Raw genomic sequence first — 19,067 nt, 5'->3', positions numbered from 1 at the left:
TTGTCTTCACACTTTATTTCATTAAGTAGATCTCTAATCTCTTATATCCTTTCTTCAGCTTGATCAATTCAGTGGTTGATACTTGTGTATGCTTCACGAAGTTCTCGTGCTTTGTTTCTCAGCTCCATCAGGTCATTTATGTTCTTGTCTAAACTGGTTATTCTAGTCAGCAATTCCTCTAACCCTTTTTCAAGGTTCTTAGCTTCCTTTCATTGGGTTAGAACATGCTCCCTTAGATTGGAGGAGTTCGTTATTACCCACCTTCTAAAGCCTACTTCTGTTAATTCATGAAACTCATTCTCCTTCCAGTTTTGTTCCCTTGCTGGCAAGGAGTTGAAATCCTTTGGAGGAGAAGGGGCATTCTGGTTTTTGGAATTTTCAGCCTTTTTGTGTTGGTTTCTCCCCATCTTCATGGATTTATCTACCTTTGGTGTTTGATGTTGGTGACCTTCAGATTGGGTTTCTGTATCTGGACATCCTTTTTGTTGATGTTGATGCTATTCCTTTCTGTTTGTTAGTTTTCCTTCTAACAGCCAGGACCCTCTGCTGCGAGTCTGCTGGAGTTTGCTGGAGGTCCACTCCAAACCCTGTTTGCCTGGGTATCACCAGCAGAGGCTGCAGAACAGCAAAGATTGCTGCCTGTTCCTTCCTCTGGAAGCTTCGTCCCAGAGAGGCACCCACCAGATGCCAGCAAGAGCTCTCCTGTATGTGGAGTCTGTCAGTCCCTACTTGGAGGTGTCTACCAGTCAGGAGACATGGGGATCAGGGACCCACTTGAGGAGGCAGTCTGTCCCTTATCAGAGCTTGAACATTGTGCTGGGAGAGCCGTTGCTTTCTTCAGAGCCATCAGGCAGGGATATTTATGTCTGCTGAAGCTGTGCCCACAGCTGCCCCTTCCCCTAGGTGCTCTCTTCTTGGGAGACGGGGGCTTTATCTATAAGGCCCTGACTGGGGCTGCTGACTTTCTTTCAGAGATGCCCTACCCAGAGAGGAGGAAACTAGAAAGGCAGTCTGGCTACAGCAGCTTTGCTGAGCTGTGGTGGGCTCCACCCAGTTTGAACTTCCTGGCAGCTTTGTTTACACTGTGAGGTGAAAACCACCTACTCAGGTCTCATTAATAGTGGACGTCCTTCTTCCCACCAAACTCTAGCATCCCACGTTGACTTCAGACTGCTTTGCTGGCAGAAAGAATTTCAAGCCAGTAGATCTAAGCTTGCTGGGCTCCATGGGGATGGGCTCCTCTGAGCTAAACCACTTGGCTCCCTGGCTTCAGCCCCCTTTTCCAGGGGAGTGAACGGTTCTGTCTCACTGGCATTCCAAGCACCCCTGATGTATGAAAAAAAAAAACTCCTGCAGCTAGCTCAATGTCTGCCCAAACTGCCACCCAGTTTTGTGCTTGAAACCCAGGGCCCGGGTGGCGTAGGCACTGGAGGGAATCTCCTGGTCTGTGGGTTGCAAAGACATGGGAAAAGTATAGTATCTGGGCCTGAGTGCGTCATTCCTCATGGCACAGTCCCTCAAGGCTTCACTCGACTAGGGGAGGGAGTTCCCCAACCCCTTGCACTTCCTGGGTGAGGCAACACCACACCCTGTTTCGGCTCACCCTCCATGAGCTACACCCACTGTCTAACCAGTCCAAGTGAGATGAACGGGGTACCTCAGTTGGAAATGTAGAAATCACCCACCTTCTGCATTGATCTCACTGGGAGCTACAGACCAGAGCTGTTCCTATTCGGCCATCTTGCCAGCTATCTCTTGATTTCTTTTTCAGGTTGTTTGCTGTTGGCATATATAAATGCTGCCAATTTTATTTTATTTTATTTTATTTTAGTGACAGAGTCTCACTCTGTCTTCCAGGCTGGAGTGCAGTGGCATGACCTCAGCTTGCTAACCTTCACCTCCCAGTTTCAAGCAGTTCTCCTGCCTCAGCATCCTGAGTAGCTGGGACTACAGGCGCATGCCACCTCGCCTGGCTAATTATGTGTGTGTGTGTGTGTGTGTGTGTGTGTGTGTGTGTGCGCGTGTGTATTTTTAGTAAAGATGGGGTTTCACCATTTTAGCCCGAATGGTCTTGATCTCCTGACCTCATGATCTGCTTGCCTCAGCCTCCCAAGATTTTTTTGTATGTTAATTTTTTTATCCTGCAACTTTACTGCATTTATTAGTTGTAATAGCTTTTTTGTGAAGCCTTTAGGTTTCTCCAAATATAAGATCATATTATTTGCAAACAACGATAATTTGACTCTTTCTTTTCTAATTTGGATATTCTTTATTTCTCTCTCGTCTGATTACTCTAGCCAGAACTTCTAGTACTATGTTAAATAATAGAGGTAAAAGTGGGTATCCTTATTACATTCCAGAACTTGTGGGAAACACTTTCAGTTTTTTCCCTATTCAGTATGCTACTAGTTGTTGGTCTTTCATATATAGCTTTTATTGTTTTGAGGTATGTTCCTTCAATGGCCTCTTTCTTGAGGATTTTGATCATTAAGGGATGTTGAATTTTATCAAATGCTTTTTCAGCATCATTTGATATGGTCAATGGTTTTTGTCCTTCATTCTGTTGGTATGATCTATCTTGTTGATTGATACATGTAAATTGAACTATCCTGGTATCTCTGTGGTATATCTCACTTTGGTCATGATGAATGATCTTTGTAATGTATTGTTGAATTAAGTTTGCTACTATTTTGTTGAGGATTTTTGTATCAGTTTCATCAAGGATATTGGCATATAGTTTTCTTTTTTTAATGTGTCTTTATATGGTTTTGGTATCATGGTAATATTGACCTTGTAGAATGAGTTTGGAAGTATTCCTTCCACCTCTATTTTCCAGAATAGTTTGAATGTGATAGGCACTAGTTCTTCTTTAAGTGTCTGGTAAAATTCAACAGTGAATCCATTGGGTCCCAGGTTTTTCCTTTCCTGGAGACATTTTATCATGACTTCGATCTCATTACTTATTATTGGTCTATTCAGGTTTGAGATTTCCTTCATGGTTCAAGCTTTGTAAGTTGTATGTGTCTAGGAATTTATCCATTTTTTCTAGGTTTTCAAGCTTATTGGCATACAGTTGCTCCTAGTAATCTCTAATGATTCATTTAATTTTTGCAATATCAGTTGTGTCTTGAATTCCTCTATAATTTTTTTTTGAGTCTTCTGGTTTTCTTCTTAGTCTGCCTAAAAGTTTGTCAATTTTGTTTACCATTTCAAATAACCAGCTCTTCATTTCATTGACTTTTGTGTTGTTTTTTTGTGTCAAACTTATGTATTTCTGCTCTGATTTCTTATTTCTTTTCTTCTACTATTTTTGAATTCAGTTTGATCTTGCTTTTCTAGTTCTTTAAGATGCATCATTAGGTTGTTTATTTGAAGATTTTCTACTTTGATGTAGGTGCTTATTGCTATAAACATTGCTTTTAGTATTGCTTTTGCTGTATCCCATAGGTTTTGGTATATTATGTTTCTACTTTAATTTGTTTCAAGAATAGTTTTTTAATTTCTTTCTTAATTTCTTCATTGGCCCACTAGTCATTCAGAAGCATATTGTTTAATTTTCATATATTTTCAAAATCCCTAAAGTTTCAAACTTCCAAAGTTACTCTTGTTATTGATTTTCAGTTTTTTTTTTTTCATTGTGGTCAGAGAAGGTACTTAATATGATTTCAATTTTATGAATGTTTTAATACTTGATTTTGGCCTAACATATGGTCATCCTAGAGAATGACTGATGTATTGAGGAGAAGAATGTGTATTCTGCAGCTGTTGCATGAAATGAACTGTAAATATCTCTTAAGTCCATTTGGTCTATAGTTCAGCTTAAATCAGATGTTTCTTTGTTGATTTTCTGTCCAATATTGAAAGTGGGGTGTTGAAGTCTCCAGCTAGTAATGAATGAACTCTCTCTCTCTCCTTCTCTTTCTCTGTCTCTGTCTCTCTTACTTCAATAATATTTCCTTTATATGTCAGGGTGATCTAGCATTGGGTGTATATGTATTTACAATTGTTATGTCCTCTTGCTGAATTAACCATGTATTACTCCTTTGTCTCTTTTTATAGTTTTTGTCTTGAAATATATTTTTCTGACATAACTATAGCTACTCGTGCCTGGTTTTGGTTTCCATTGTATGGAATATCTTTTTCCTTCCTTTTATTTTTGGTCTTGCATGTCTTTATAGGTGAAGTGTATTTCTTGTAGGCAACAGATCATTAAGTCTTATTGTTTTTATCCATTCAGCCACTGTCTTTTGATTGGAGAGTTTAGTCCATTTACATTCAATGTAGTTATGGATAAGTAAGGGCTTACTACTGCCATTTTGTTGTGTCCTGGTTGTTTTGTGGTTTCCTTCCTTCTTTCCTTCCTTATTTTCCTTTTTGTAAAGGTGATTTTCTCAGGTGGTATGTTTTAATTTCTTGCTTTTTATTTTGTGTGTGTCTCTTATAGGTGTTTGGATTTATGACTTGAGAGTATCATGAAGCTTACAATTAACATCTTATGATCAATTGTGTTAGACTGATAACAGTTTAACACTTATTGCATAAACAAACAAATCAACTAACAAACAAGCAAAGAGAAAACTAATAAAAATCTACACTTTAACTTTATCCTCCCTGCTTTTTAACTTTTTCTTGTTTCTATTTATATCTTTATTGTTCTGTGTCTTGAAAAGTTGTTGTAGTTATTATTTTTTATTGATACATCTCTTAATCTTTTAGTCTTTCTACTTAAGAGTAATTACACACTACAGTTATAGTGTTATAATATTCTTTGTGTATGTGTACTATTACCAGTGGGCTTTTTACCTTCAGATATCATATTGCTCATTAACATGTTTTTTCTTTCAGATTGAAGAACTCTGTTTAGCATTTCTTGTAGGAGAGATCTGGTGTTGATGAAGTCCCTCGGCTTTTGTTTATCTGGGTAAGGCTTTATTTCTCCTTCATGTTTGAAGGATATTTTTGCTGGATGTACTTTTTTTGGTGGAGTGGTGAAAGGGTCTCACTCTGTCAGCCAGACTGCAGTGCAGTGGTGCAGTCTTGGCTTACTGCAACCTCTGCCTCCTGGGTTCAAGCAATTTTCTGCCTCAGTCTCCTGAGTAGCTGGAATTACAGGTGCCCATCACCACACTCGGCTATTTTTTTGTATTTTTAGGACAGATGGGGTTTCACCATGTTGGCCAGTCTGGTCTCAAACTCCTGAATTCAGATGATCCACCCACCTTGGCCTCCCAAAGTGCTGAGATCTCAGGCATGAGCCACCATGTCTGGTCTACTAAATTAGGATAAAAGGATTGTTTTCTCTTCAGCATTTTAAATATGTTATGCCACTCTCTCTCGGCCTTTAAGGTTTCCACTGAGATGTATGTAATTTGTTTTTTTCTCTTGCTGCTTTTAAAATCCTTTATTTATCTTTGATCTTAGGAAGTTTGATTATTAAATGTCTTGATGTAGTCTTAGGTTAAATCTGCTTTGTGTACTATAACCTTCTTATGTGTGAATATTGATAATATTTCTCTAGATTTGGAAAGTTCTCTGTTATTAGCCACTCGGATACACTTTCTACCCTAATCTCTCTCCCTTTCTACCTCCTGTATATGACCAATGACTCTTAGATTTGCCTTTTTGAGTCTATTTCCTTTATCTTGTAGGTGTGCTTTATTCTTATTTTGTCTCTTCTGACTGTGTATTTTCAAATAAACGTGTCTTCAAGATCACTAATTATTTCTTACGTTTGATCAACTCTGCTTTTGAAATACTGTGATACATTTTTAGTATGTCAATGGAATTTTTCAGCTCCAGAACATCTGCTTGATTTTTAAAAATTGTTTCAATGTCTTTGTTAAATTTATCTGATAGGATTCTGTTTGTTTCTTTGTTTTATTTTTTTTCTTTTCATGTTTTTTGTTTTCTTTTTTTGTCTTGCAAATCTGTGACAGGAGTCTGAATTCCTTCACTGTGCTATCTCGAATTTTGTTGAGCTTGCTCAAAAGAGCTATTTTGGATTCTCTGTCTGAAAGGTCACATATCTCCGTCACTCTGGGATTGGTCACTGGTGAATTATTTAGTTTATTTGGTGAGGTCATGTTTTCCTAGATGGTTTTGCTGCTTGTGGATGTTTGTTGATGTCTGGGCATTGAAGAGTTAGACATTGATTGTAGTCTTCACAGTCTGGGCTTGTTTATGCCCATCCTCCTTGAGAAGGCTTTCCAAGTATTAAAAAGGGAATTGAGTGTTGTGATCTAAGTCTTTGGTCCCTGCAGCTGTATCTGCAATAGAAGGCACCCCAAGCCCAGTAATAATATAACTCTTGCAGAACCACCTTGCTGGTCTTGATTAAGATCTGAGATAATTCTCTGGATTACCAAGCAGAGTTTCTTGTTCTTGTCCCTTATTGTCTCCCAAACAAATGTTGTCTTTCTCTCTCTGCTAAGCTGCCTGGAGCTGGGAGAGGGGTGGCATGAGCACCCCTGTGGCCACCACCTCTGGGACTCTGCTGTGTCAGAACTGAAGCTAGCTCATCACTTGGTCTCACCCAGGCCCATGTGTTAACTCAAGGCCCAAGGGCTTTTCAGTCAGCAAGCCACCAATCCAACAAGACTTGTGTCCTTCCCTTCAAGATAGTGAGCTCTCCCCGGCCTACAACAGGTCCAGAAACACCATCTGGGAGTCAGGGCCTCCAGGCAGAAACATTAGAAATCTACCTAGGTGCTCTATTTCACATAACTGAGCTGGTAACCAAGCCATGAGACAAAGTCCTTCCCACTCTTCACTTTCCTTTCCTCAAGCAGGAGTTTCTTCCTGTGGCCACCATTGCCGCAGGCCCATAGTGAGTACTGTGTGGCTACTGCCAATGTTCACTCAAGGCCCAAGGGCTCATCAGTCAACTTTTGGTAAATGCTGCAAGGCCTGGGTCTCTCCATTCAGGGCAGTGGGCTTTCCTCTGGCCCAAGGCAGTCCAGAAATTCCATCCCAGAGCCAAGGCTTGGAAGTGGGGACCCTAGACGCCTGCTTGGTGCTCTACCTCACTAAGGTGAGCTGGTACCCAAGCCAGAAGACAAAGTTTCCTTCACTCTTCCCTCTTCTTTCTTCAAGCAGGAGTCTCCCCCCATAGCCAGCACAGCTGGGAATGCACTGGGTCACACTCGATACCAACACATCCCTTGGTCTCACTTAAGGCCTGCTGTGAGAACTGTCTGGAAACCACTGATGTTTATTTAAGGCCCAAGCATTTTTGAGTCAGCAGGTAATGAATCCTGCCAGAACTGTGTTCTTCCCTTCAAAGCAGAAGCTTCCCCTCTTGGTCAGGGTGTGTCTAGAAATGCTGACCAGGAGGTAGGGCCTGGAATCAGGGCCCCAGGACTCTTCCCAGTGCTCTACTCTACTGTGACTGAGCCAGTATCCACGTTGCAAGACAAAGTCCTCTTTACTCTCTCCTCTCCTCTCCTCAAGCAGAAGGTAGGAGTGTCTCCTGGAACTTCAAGCTGTGCTTGCTGGGGTTAGGGGAGAGATGACACAAGCATTCCTTTATCTGCATCAGCTGGTGTCTCATTAGGTCACATGCACCCCAAGTTCATTGGCTGTGAGCCCAGTAGCACTAGGACTTGCCCAGGAATTTCATTCATTGTGGTCTAGACTGCCTTTCAGGTTTATTTAGAACTCCAGAGCCCTTTAGCCTGTGGTGGGGCGGAGGGTTAGCTGGAATTCAGATTGTGACCACTGGGATGAGTGATTCCCCTCTGGGAAGGGCTGATCTAAAAGCTGCCTACTTGGGCACCAGATAAATTCAGCCCTGTTTTGCTTTCTGCTATGACAGGCAGCACTGAGTTTCAATGCAAAGTCCCACAATCACTGTGTTCTCCTTCCTCCAGGCACACAGATTCTCTCTCTGCACCATGTGACCACTGCCAGGTAATGGGGGAGGGGTGGTGTCAGCAATCCAAGACTGTCATTTTCTGCCCTCTTCAGTGGCTCTTTCCTTGCTGTGATGTTAACACCAGGTACTGTGATGGCTCACCCGATTTTTAGTTCTTATGAAGGTGCTTTCTTGTGTGAATTGTTTTTTAATTTGATGTTCTTACTGGAGGATGACCACTGGAAGGTTCTATTCGGTCATCTTGCTTGGCCTTCTCCCTTCATGCTTCCTTTTAATTAATATCATAATATATATTTACATTCACTATATTTGCATGCAATAAAATGCCCTTATAAACATACTGTTTGATGTGTTTTGACAAAATTATATATCTATGTAACCATCATAACAAAAAGATATCTCATAACTTTTAGAAGTCAACATCTTCTCTTCCAATACCAGGCAACAACTGATGTAAAATCTATAAATATATGCCTGTAATCCCAGCACTTTGGGAGGCCGAGGTAGGCGGATCACGAGGTCAGGGGATCAAGACCATCCTGGCTAACACAGTGAAACCCCGTCTCTACTAAAAATACAAAAAAATCAGCTGGGCGTGGTGGTGTGTGCCTGTAGTCCCAGCTACTCAGGAGGCTGAGGCAGGAGAATGGCGTGAACCCGGGAGGCGGAGCTTGCAGTGAGCTGAGATCATGCCACTGGTGACAGAGTGAGACTCTGTCAAGAAAAAAATAATCTATAGATAGTTTGCCTTTCCTAGAATTTTATGTGATTAGAATTATATAGAATGTTTTTCATTGTGTCTGCCTTGTTTCACGCAGCATAATACTTTCAATATTTATCAATATTATTGAAAGTATCAGTATATCCTTCCTTTTTATTGTTGAGTAGAATTCCATTGCATGGACATTTGCTTGTCCATTCACCTGTTGATAAACACTTGTATAATATCTAGATTTTTATTATTATGAATAAGTTGCTATGTACATTCATGCATAGTGATTTTATGTGGGCAATGTGTTTTTCTTTTCGGTAAATATCTAAAATGAGATTTCTGGTTTGTTTAAAATAGGACTATTTACATTTTCTACTTCTCTTTTGGTGAATCTCATCAATTTATGTCTTTAAAGGAATTTGTCTGTTTTATCTGTTTTGTTGAATTTATTAAGATAATGTTGTTTATAGTATCCCCTTATTATTTTTAGTATCTATAGGATCTGTAGTGAGCTCCCTTACTTTATACCTTATATAAGTAGTCTGTTTCTTCTCTCCATTTTTTAATCAGTCTAGCTAGAGGTTTATAGATTTTATTACTCTTTTTCAAGAGCCTCCTTTTTATTTCTTTGGTTTCATCATTTGTTTTTAACTCATTGATTTTCTCTTACCTTTATTATTTTCTTTCTTATATTTGCTTTGGCTTTAATCATCTATTTTCCAGTTTTCAAGATAGAAGCTTAGATCAATGATTTGATGTTTTCATTTCTTTTTTTTATTTTGGTGGCTAATTTTGTTTTTTTATATTTTTACATTTTTAATTATGATTAACATAATAATTATACATATTTATGGGGTACAATGTGATATCTTGATACATGTACAAATTTTGTGACTGATAAAATCAGGGTAATTGCCATACCCATCACCTTTAACATTTATCATTTCTTTGTGATGAAAATATTCAAAAACCTCTATTCTATTTTGAAATATATGAAACATTATTATTAACTGCAGTCATTCTACTATGCAATAGACAACCAGAACATATTCCACCTATCTAACTGTAGCTTTGTCAGTTACTCTGCCTGGGAAACACTAGAAAAACTAACATAAAAAAGATAAAAATAATTTAGTAAGGCAACCAAATATGAAATTAACATGCAAAATCAATGAACTACTTATACACCAATAATAACCAGTTAAAATATATAATGAAAGTAAAAATATAAAGTAACAACAAAAGTCATAAAATGAGAAGAAACTTGAAAACTGACTAATACCTATACAAAAAACACTCTAAAACCTTCAGGAAGACACGAAAGTGGGCAATACAAACACATGAATGGACATCTCTTATTCTTGCATACAACCACAACATCATCAAAATGTTAGTTCTCTCTAAAACAATTTATAAATTAAATTCAATCTCAGCAAAAATAACAAAAAGAGTTCTTGTAGCTAGAATATTCATGCTAAAGTTTATAGGAATAATGCAATGTACATGTAAAATTATCTAGAAAAACACTAAAATGAAAGAATTATGAGAGGGACGTAGACCTTGAAGATGTTAAAACACATAAGAACTAGCTTGCAGCACCTACAGTAAAATGCTGTGATACTGGAATGGCACAGCATAATAATGTGCTCACAAATTTGGCTTGTTTTTGTTTTGTTTTTGTTTTTGAGATAGGGTCTTGCTCTGTCATCCAAGCTGGAGTGCCGTGTCATGATCTCAGCTCCTTGCAACCTCCGCCACCCAAGTTCAAGCGATCCACCTGCTTCAGCCTCCTTAGTAGCTTGGGTAGCAGGTGAGCACCACCACACCTGGCTAATTTTGTTGTATTTTTTGTAGAGACAGGGTTTTGTCATGTTGCCCAGGCTGGTCTCAAACTCCTGAGCTCAAGCGATCCAGCCACCTCAGCCTTCCAAAGTGCTGGGATTACAGGTGTGAGCCACCATGCCCAGCCTAGATTTTGGTTTTGACATACCACTTCTAACTAAAATAAACTGGATCTCAGAGAAATGGTCAATTTCATATCTAGGACACAGAAGGTGTAAGGTGAGCCTGGAACATCCATTCTGTGTGCCACAAAGTAAAGAAATGCTTATGAAGTAAACAGGACTTGTTGAAAGAATGCAAGAACCAGCTTGAATGCCAAGTCATAATATAATAATTAATAAATATCAAAGCAGAATTCAAGCTCAGATATGAGACTGCAGAACATGAGCTGTGTATGTGTGTGTGTGTGTGTTGGTGAGAGACCAAATATTTATTTTCCATAAAAATATAATAGATAATGCTTAAAAATGAAAATAAAATATGAAATAGTAGCCATATAAGCATTTTATTTAAAAGTTCAATGATTAATATGAAAGATATCAGCTAAAAGTGTTTAACTGATTTTAGACATTTAAAAATAGTGGGCAACAAGAATTACAGTTTGGTTAAAAGTTTTATAGAACTATTTGACACTTCAGGCCAGGCGCAGTGGCTCAGGCCTGTAATCCCAACACTTTGGGAGGCCAAGGAAGGCAGATCGCGAGGTCAGGAGATGGAGACCATCCTGGCTAACATGGTGAAACCTCATCTCTACCAAAAATACAAAAACAATAGCTGGGCGTGGTGGTGGGCACCTGTAGTCCCAGATACTCGGGAGGCTGAAGCGGGAGAATGGCATAAACCCAGGAGGCAGAGCTGGCAGTGAGCCGAGATTGCACCACTACACTCCAGCCTGGGCAATAGAGCGAGACTATGTCTCAACAACAACAACAACAACAAAAAGAACTATTTGACACTTTAAACTTTATGAATGTATAATTTTAATATAAGTAAGTACAAACATTTTATTTTTATGTTTTAAAAAATTTGTATAGATTTATGAGGCACAAGTATAATTTTGTTACATGCATAGATTACATTGCAGTAAGTCAGGGCTTTTAGGCATCCATTACCCAAATAACATGTATTGTACCCATTAAGTAATCTCTCATCATCCACCACCCTCCCCCACCTCATCCTTCTGAGTCTCCATTGTCTATTATCTCACACTCTACGTCCATGTGTACACATTATTTAGCTCCCACTTATAAGTGACAGCATGCGATATTTGGCTTTCAGTGTTTGACTTCTTTTATCTAATGGCCTCCAGTGTCATCTGTGTTGTTGCAACAGACATGATTTCACTTTTTTAATGGCTGAACGGTATTCCATTGTGTATATATACTACGTTTTCTGTATCTAGTCTTCCACTGATGGACACTTAGGTTGGTTCCATATCTTTATTATTGCAAATAGTGCTGTGATAAACAGGTATCTTTTCAATGTAATGATTTCTTTCCTTTGGATAGATACACATTAGTGGACTGCTGGGTCAATGGTAGTTCTATTTTTAGGTCTTTGAGAAATCCCCATATTGTTTTCCATGGAGGTTGTAGTAAGTTACAATCCCACTAGCAGTTTCTAGGAGTTCCATTTTCTCCACATCCTCCTCAATACGTTACTTTTTTGTCTTTTTAATGATATCCATTCTGACTAGTATAAGATGATGTTTCACTGTGGTTTTAATTTGTATTTATCTGATGATTAATAACGTTAAGCACTTATTTTAAGTCAAAATCTTTCCTTGACTCCACTTATATTACACTTAACATTTCACTCTTAAAGCAAGTTGTGGCTTGCTTTACACCCATAGCTTGTTGAGTTCAGTCTTTCTTCTTAAATTCACTTCTATAATTTTTCTGAAAAAATAATTTTTCTTTAGAGATCAAAATTACAAAGAGTTTGGAATATCACAGTATGCCATAGCATTCCAGTTAATAGGCACTGCTATAAAGCACAAGCTTCCTTCGATTCTGTCAACTCCTACTGAAAGACACGACTAGCTGGAATTTCCCAGGCTGACTAAAAATCCCTAAGCGTAGCTGGGAAGGTGACTGCATCCACCTTTAAACACGGGACTTCTAACTTAGCCCACACCCGATCAGTCAGAGAGCTCACTAAAATGCTCATTAGGCAAACACAGGAGGTAAAGAAATAGCCAATCATCTATTGCCTGAGAGCACAGCAGAAGGGACAAGGATCAGGATATAAACCCAGGCATTGGAGAGGGCAACAGCACCCCTCCCCGCCCACCCCGCAATACAGGAGCTCTGTTTTCACTCTATTTCACTCTATTAAATCTTGCAACCCACTCTTCTGGTCCGTGTTTTGTTACGGCTGGAGCTGAGCTTTCGCTGGCAGTCTACCATTGCTGTTTGCCGCTGTGGCAGACCCACTGCTGACTTCCATCCCTGTGGATCTGGCAGGGTGTCCACTGTGCTCCGGATGCAGCAAGGCACCCATTGCCACTCCCTATCCGACTAAAGGCTGGCCATTGTTCCTGCATAGCTAAGTGCCTGGGTTCATCCTAATCGAGCTAAACACTAGTCACTGGGTTCCACAGTTCTCTTCCGTGACCCATGGCTTCTAATAGAGCTATAACACTTACCACATGGCCCAAGATTCCATTCCTTGGAATCTGTGAGGCCAAGAACCCTGTGTCAGAGAACACGAGTCTTGCCACCATCTTGGAAGTGGCCTGTAGCCATTTTGGAAGGGGCCCTGCCACCATCTTGGGAGCTCTGGGAGCAAGGACCTCCCAGGTAACACTATATTCCCTCTTACTTAGAGAACTGCAAGCTGTTCAGTATTTTTCACATATTTGTTGGCCACCTATATGTCTTCTTTTGAGAGGTATCTGTTCATGTCTTTTGACCATTTTTTAAATGGGTTTGTTTGGTTTGTGCTTGTTGAATTGCTCTCAGGTACTATGCTCACTAACAGGGTGATGAGATCATTTGTACACCAAACCCCAGTGACACATGATTTACCCATGTAACAAACTGCACGTGTACTCCCTGAATCTAAAATAAAAGTTGAAATAAATTAAAATGTCCTATATGTTCTTCATGAGCATATTTTAATCCATTTAATTTTAAGATAAAATTATAACTTTAGATACTGTTTCTTCCACTGCTTTAAAAATGTATGCTTTCATATTATTTTTTCTTGTTTAAAAAACAAACTTAACTGCTCCTTCTGCAAAATATTTATCCACACTTCTTCATGTAGATAAATCTTATCTACCGTTTGGCTCTTAGCTTAGATGTCACTTAGATATCACTTCCCTCTTAGATAACACTTAGAAAGCCCTCCCTGACACCCTCATTTAATCCCTGAACACTTTTTCTTCCATCATGGCGATTATCACACCATTACATTAGACAGTAAATACTTTAGTGTGAAACACTAAAATGTTGGCTCTATAAGGGCACAGGTTGGCATGTTCATGGCTGTATAATTTAGCTTGTATTACATGCCTGGCATATTTCAAATGCTCCATAGGTATCTGAAGTGAATTTAAAAAGAACAAATTAAAAAACAGGTCCCAAAGTCTTCCACAGAAAGAATGTATTATGGAATGTTTTACCCTAAGATGTTATACATATTAAAATAAAAGTCACTTGAAGAAAGTATAAATAATGCATAGATAATAGGCAGATGGATGGAAATTTGACAGTAGGATGATTTTCTCAGTGAATCCTAAACACTTGAAAGTCAAAGTGAAGCATCTGGGCTCCAACAGGGGTTTGTAGACTACTACCCATGGCCAAATCTACTTCAATGCCTGTTTTTGTAAATAAAGTTTTATTGAAATGTAGCCCATTAGTTTACAGATTCTCTATGGCTTCTTTTGTTCTACAAAGGGAGAGTTGAGTATATGCCACAGAAACCACATGCCCTGAAAGTATGAAATATTTACTATCTGGTCCTTTAAAAAAAGAAATTGCCGGCCGGGCGCAGTGGCTCAGGCCTGTAATCCCAGCACTTTGGGAGGCTGAGGCGGGCAGATCACAAGGTCAGGAGACCGAGACCATCCTGGCTAACACGGTGAAACTCTGTCTCTACTAAAAATACAAAAAAATTAGCCAGGCGTGGGGGCTGAGGCAGGAGAATGGCGTGAACCCCGGAGGCGGAGCTTGCAGTGAGCCGAGATTGAGCCACTGCACTCCAGCCTGGGCGACAGAGCCAGACTCCGTCTCAAAAAAAAAAGAAATTGCCACTCCTACTCCAACAAAAAGTCCTTATTGCCAAAGACCAAACCTGCCTGAACTATTAGTACCATTTAATATTCCACATTTAAAGTACTCATGTTTGTCATTTTGCTCCCTAAATTTTTACATTTTTGCTTCACCAAATGAGAATTGTTAGAGATATTAAGAAGGGAATTAAATAAACAGCAATGACATCGTTCAGTACAAATAGAACTAGTAAAGAGAATCTTGAGAAAACAACAAATTTTAAAATGCAAATTATATGCAAATTCAAGAATGCTAATGAAGTAAGTAATCTCAGTTGTCAAAGTAGAATTTAATTAAGGATTAACAGGTGACCCTAAAAAGTTTACAGGTTCATAATTAGGACTTTAGGAATTTTTATATCATTATTATATTCTCTGCTTTCTTATTCTTGTATGTGGCAATTATACATATGAATGAGCTCTAACATTTTTATGTAGATTTTTACCTGATTATGAAAGTAATATTTTATTATTTTTATGTCTGCTGCAGAATATTTGCTTCTACTTAAAAGGTCTGGGCTAGACTTGTATTGTCCCCTTGGCATTATCTGCAAGTCAGATTCTCCCACTAAGCAAGCTCTGAGGAGACAACTTAATGTTCCAAGACTCTCTTTAGGCCTGAGTAACAAAGGAACACATCACAGCATATGATTCAATTAATCATTATCTTTTCTAAAAAATAAAGCAGTTCAAGTAATATAAAACATATTAGTTATTAATATGCACTGACATATCTAAATATGAATGGGATTTACAAACATCTAAGTAGAATTAAATAACTAACAATCATCATAATTTAGAATAGTTGATAAAAATAGAAAGAATAAGAATACCAGAAAAGTATATTGACAAGATTATACATATTACTAATAGTTAGGTTAGACAACTAATCAGTATTTATGACTCACTTCAGTTCACAAAGACATCATGAGAAGTCTCTCTTAAATCTTGTGTACACGATAGAAGGTATCTAATATCATGTTCGCCCTCTTGAGCAGTCCAAAAATGTGGAGATATGACAAATGGAAGACATATGACAAACAGAAGAGTAATTAACCTCACTCTGTATATTAGTGATTCTGCAGAATCTTCACATAGTATTGAACAGCAGAAAACTCCACTTGAATATTAAACAGGCATCTCCAATTTAACATGCCTTTATTAGTCAGGGTTCTCTAGAGGGACAGAATAAGATAGATGTATATATGAAGGGGTGCTATTATAGAGAGCTGACTCACACAATCACAAGGTGAAGTCCCACAATAGGCCATCTGCAAGTTGAGAAGAAAGAAAGCCAGTCCAAGTTCCAAAACCTCAAAAGTAGGGAGGTCAACAGTGCAGCTTTCCGTCTGTGGCCAGAGACTGAAGGCCCGAGAGCCTCAGGCAATTACTGGTGTAAGAGTCCAAAAGCTGAGAACTTGGAGTCTGATGTTTGAGAGCAGGAAGCGTCTAGTACGGGAGAAAGATGAAGGCCAGAAGACTAAGCAAGTCCTCTTCCACATTTTTCTGCCTGCTTTATTCTAGCCACGCTGGCAGCTGATTAGACTGTGCTCACCCACATTGAGGGTGGATCTGCTTCTCTCAGTGCACTGACTCAAATGTTTTTTTGTTGTTGTTTTGTTTTGTTTTTTGATATGGGGTTTTGCTCTTGTCGTCCAGGCTGGAGTGCAATGGCTCAGTCTTGGCTCACTATAACCTCTGCCTCCCAAGTTCAAGCGATTCTCCTGCCTCTGCCTCCTGAGTAGCTGGGATTATAGGCACCTGCCATCATGGCCGGCTAATTTTTGTATTTTTAGTAGAGACGGGGTTTCACCATGTTGGTCAGGCTGGTCTCGAACTCCTGACCTCAAGTGATCCTCCCGCCTCAGCCTCCCAAAGTGCTGGGAAAACAGGCATCAGCCATGGCACTCAGCCCACTGACTCAAATGTTAATCACCTTTGGCAACACCCTCACAGACACACCCAGGCACAATACTTTGCATCCTTCAATCCAGTCAAGTTGACATTCAGTATTAACCATCACGATGCCCAAAACTGATCTCCTAATTCTTCCCCTCAAACCGTTTTTCCCACATGATTGTCCATCTCAGTCAATGGCAACTTCAATGTTCAGGCTACTCAGGCCAAACACCCTGAGTCATCCTGGACTCCATTCCCTACCCTTTAGTCAATCTAACCTGGCAGATTTCCATACAAAACATATCCAGGACTGACTGACTACTTCCTACCATCTCCACCACTGTGTCGACGAAAACAGTCGAACCCTGTGAATATTTGAGGAGATTTATTCTAAGCCAAATATGAGTGACCATGGCCTATGACACAGCCCTCAGGAAGTCCTCAGAATGTGTGCCCAAGGTGGTCGAGACACAATTTGGTTTTATACATTTTGAGAGACATGAGACATCAATCAAATACATTTAAGAAACACATTGGTTTGGTCCAGAAAGGTGGAACAACTCAAAGTGGGGGCTTCTACGCTATAGGTGAATTTAAACATTTTGTGGTTGACAATTGGCTGAGTTTGTCTAAAGACCTGGGATAGATAGAAACAATGGAATGTTCAGGTTAAGATAAAGATTGTAGAGATCAAAATTCTTTTGAAGTCTTAGAGTGACTGCCCTTACAGGCTATAGGTGACAAATGTTTCCTATTCAGATCTTAGTTAATCTGTTTAGGATTGGGAGGGTCTGGAAGAAAAAGATCTAGCTATGTTAATAGAGATTCTTCACAGATGCAAATTTTCCCCCACAAAGAATAGCTTTACAGGATCATTTCAAAATACGGCAAAGAAACATGTTTTGGTGTAAAATATTTGGATTTTCTTCTTTGTCTCGTAACGTTATGCCAGAGTCAGTTTGGAAAGTAAATCATGATATATAGGATTAAATAAAATGCATCTGATGAGAATTTATGATTTGTAGGACATGACTCCCCAGATCCCTTCTTAGATAAGAATTTGGGCAAGATAAAAAAAATCAGAGTTTAGTCCTCAACTGGAACCCTTGCAGGTGCTAGCATCTTTGATTATTATACTAGCCTTCTGTCTGGTCTCATTGTTTCCACTCTTCCATGCTAAAGTTCTCCCTTCACATAGACTTAACATATGCATTTAAAATAAAGTCAGAGTATAAAATCCTTTGTATAAAATCCTTCAGTGCCTTCCCATCTCATTCAGAGTAAAAATCAAAGTCTTTTACATTTGTCTGCCCTCTCCTCAACATCTCTCTGCTCATCTCTCCCACTACTGTCCTATTCTACTTCAGCCACACTGGCGTATTCCTTGTTGCCTTGTTTCTTAAACACACTATGCACATTCTACTATGCACAACGAAACTGTTCCTTTGCTACTCCCTCCCAGGGACTTTCTTCCTTTAGATAGCCACATAGCCCACTGCTTCACATTCTTCATATCTTTGCTCAAATACAGTTGGCTCTTGTCATTCCTATCAGTAATGCTATCGAATATGTTATATTCAATAGAGCCTATAATAGTGCCTGAAACATTGAAGGGGCTCAAAACACAATTGTTATGAATGATATTGGCTGGAGGGAAGAAGGGAGTTTTCTATTAACTGTTCAGAAGCAGAAGATGTCACCCGGGAGGATTGCAACTCAGCATTCAGCATAGACTGAATCAGGAAACCTAGAGAAGTAGGTACTCTCTCCCAGACAGAACTCTTAAAGAGGCACTGAGGGAAGAATTGCCAAGATTAACTACATCTTACCAACATAACAATTTTTATTATCAGACAAAAATATCCAAGGGAGAAAAAAAGATTGTCATAATCTGCACCCATACATCCACATACTATCAAGGCCAGATAGTATGATACACAGATACACAGAAAGCTGGGGCTCCCCCATAATGTAACAGCTCGTGATTTTATGCAATTTCTACAGTATATGACGGAGGGCTGGGGCAAAGTGGAAAGAGAAAGATAAAACCCCTGTGTAAAGCACAAGACAATGAATAAGCTGATGGCTTAAGTTTTTGAAGTTTAGGCATCCCCAACTAGGAAAGACTTGGATTCAGGTGGAGAGAAGATTATTTATTCTATTTTAAGATGCATGTTTTCTCTGCATCTTAGAATCTGTGCATCTTAATACGCACATCACAGACCCTTAAGACACTTTAGAGATGCATCTTAGAGTCTGTGATGATTAATTTCAGGTGTCAACTTGTCTGGATTAAGGAATACCTAGAGAGCTGGTAAAACATTATTTCTGGGTATGTCTTGGAGGGTGTTGGCAGAGGAGATTGGTGTGTGAGTATGTGGACTGAGTGGGAAAGATCTGCCCTTCTATTCTATCTGGGCCCCCAGACGAATGGATGTGGGCAAGCATCATCCAATTGACTA

The 19,067-nt window shown here is 39.3% G+C and overlaps 1 long non-coding RNA gene across 4 annotated transcripts in view; it reads right to left on the bottom strand.

Moving 5' to 3' along the window:
- Window positions 1–19,067, bottom strand: part of LOC123573605 (uncharacterized) — a 253,758-nt gene that overhangs the window by 81,175 nt on the left and 153,516 nt on the right. The gene's annotated exons all lie outside the window — the stretch shown is intronic.

This window comes from Macaca fascicularis, chromosome 5 (genome assembly GCF_037993035.2).
Source record: "Macaca fascicularis isolate 582-1 chromosome 5, T2T-MFA8v1.1".
NCBI lineage: Eukaryota > Metazoa > Chordata > Mammalia > Primates > Cercopithecidae > Macaca > Macaca fascicularis.
Note: the sequence above shows the minus strand (reverse complement) of the source record. Positions and strands in the feature narration are given on the sequence as shown.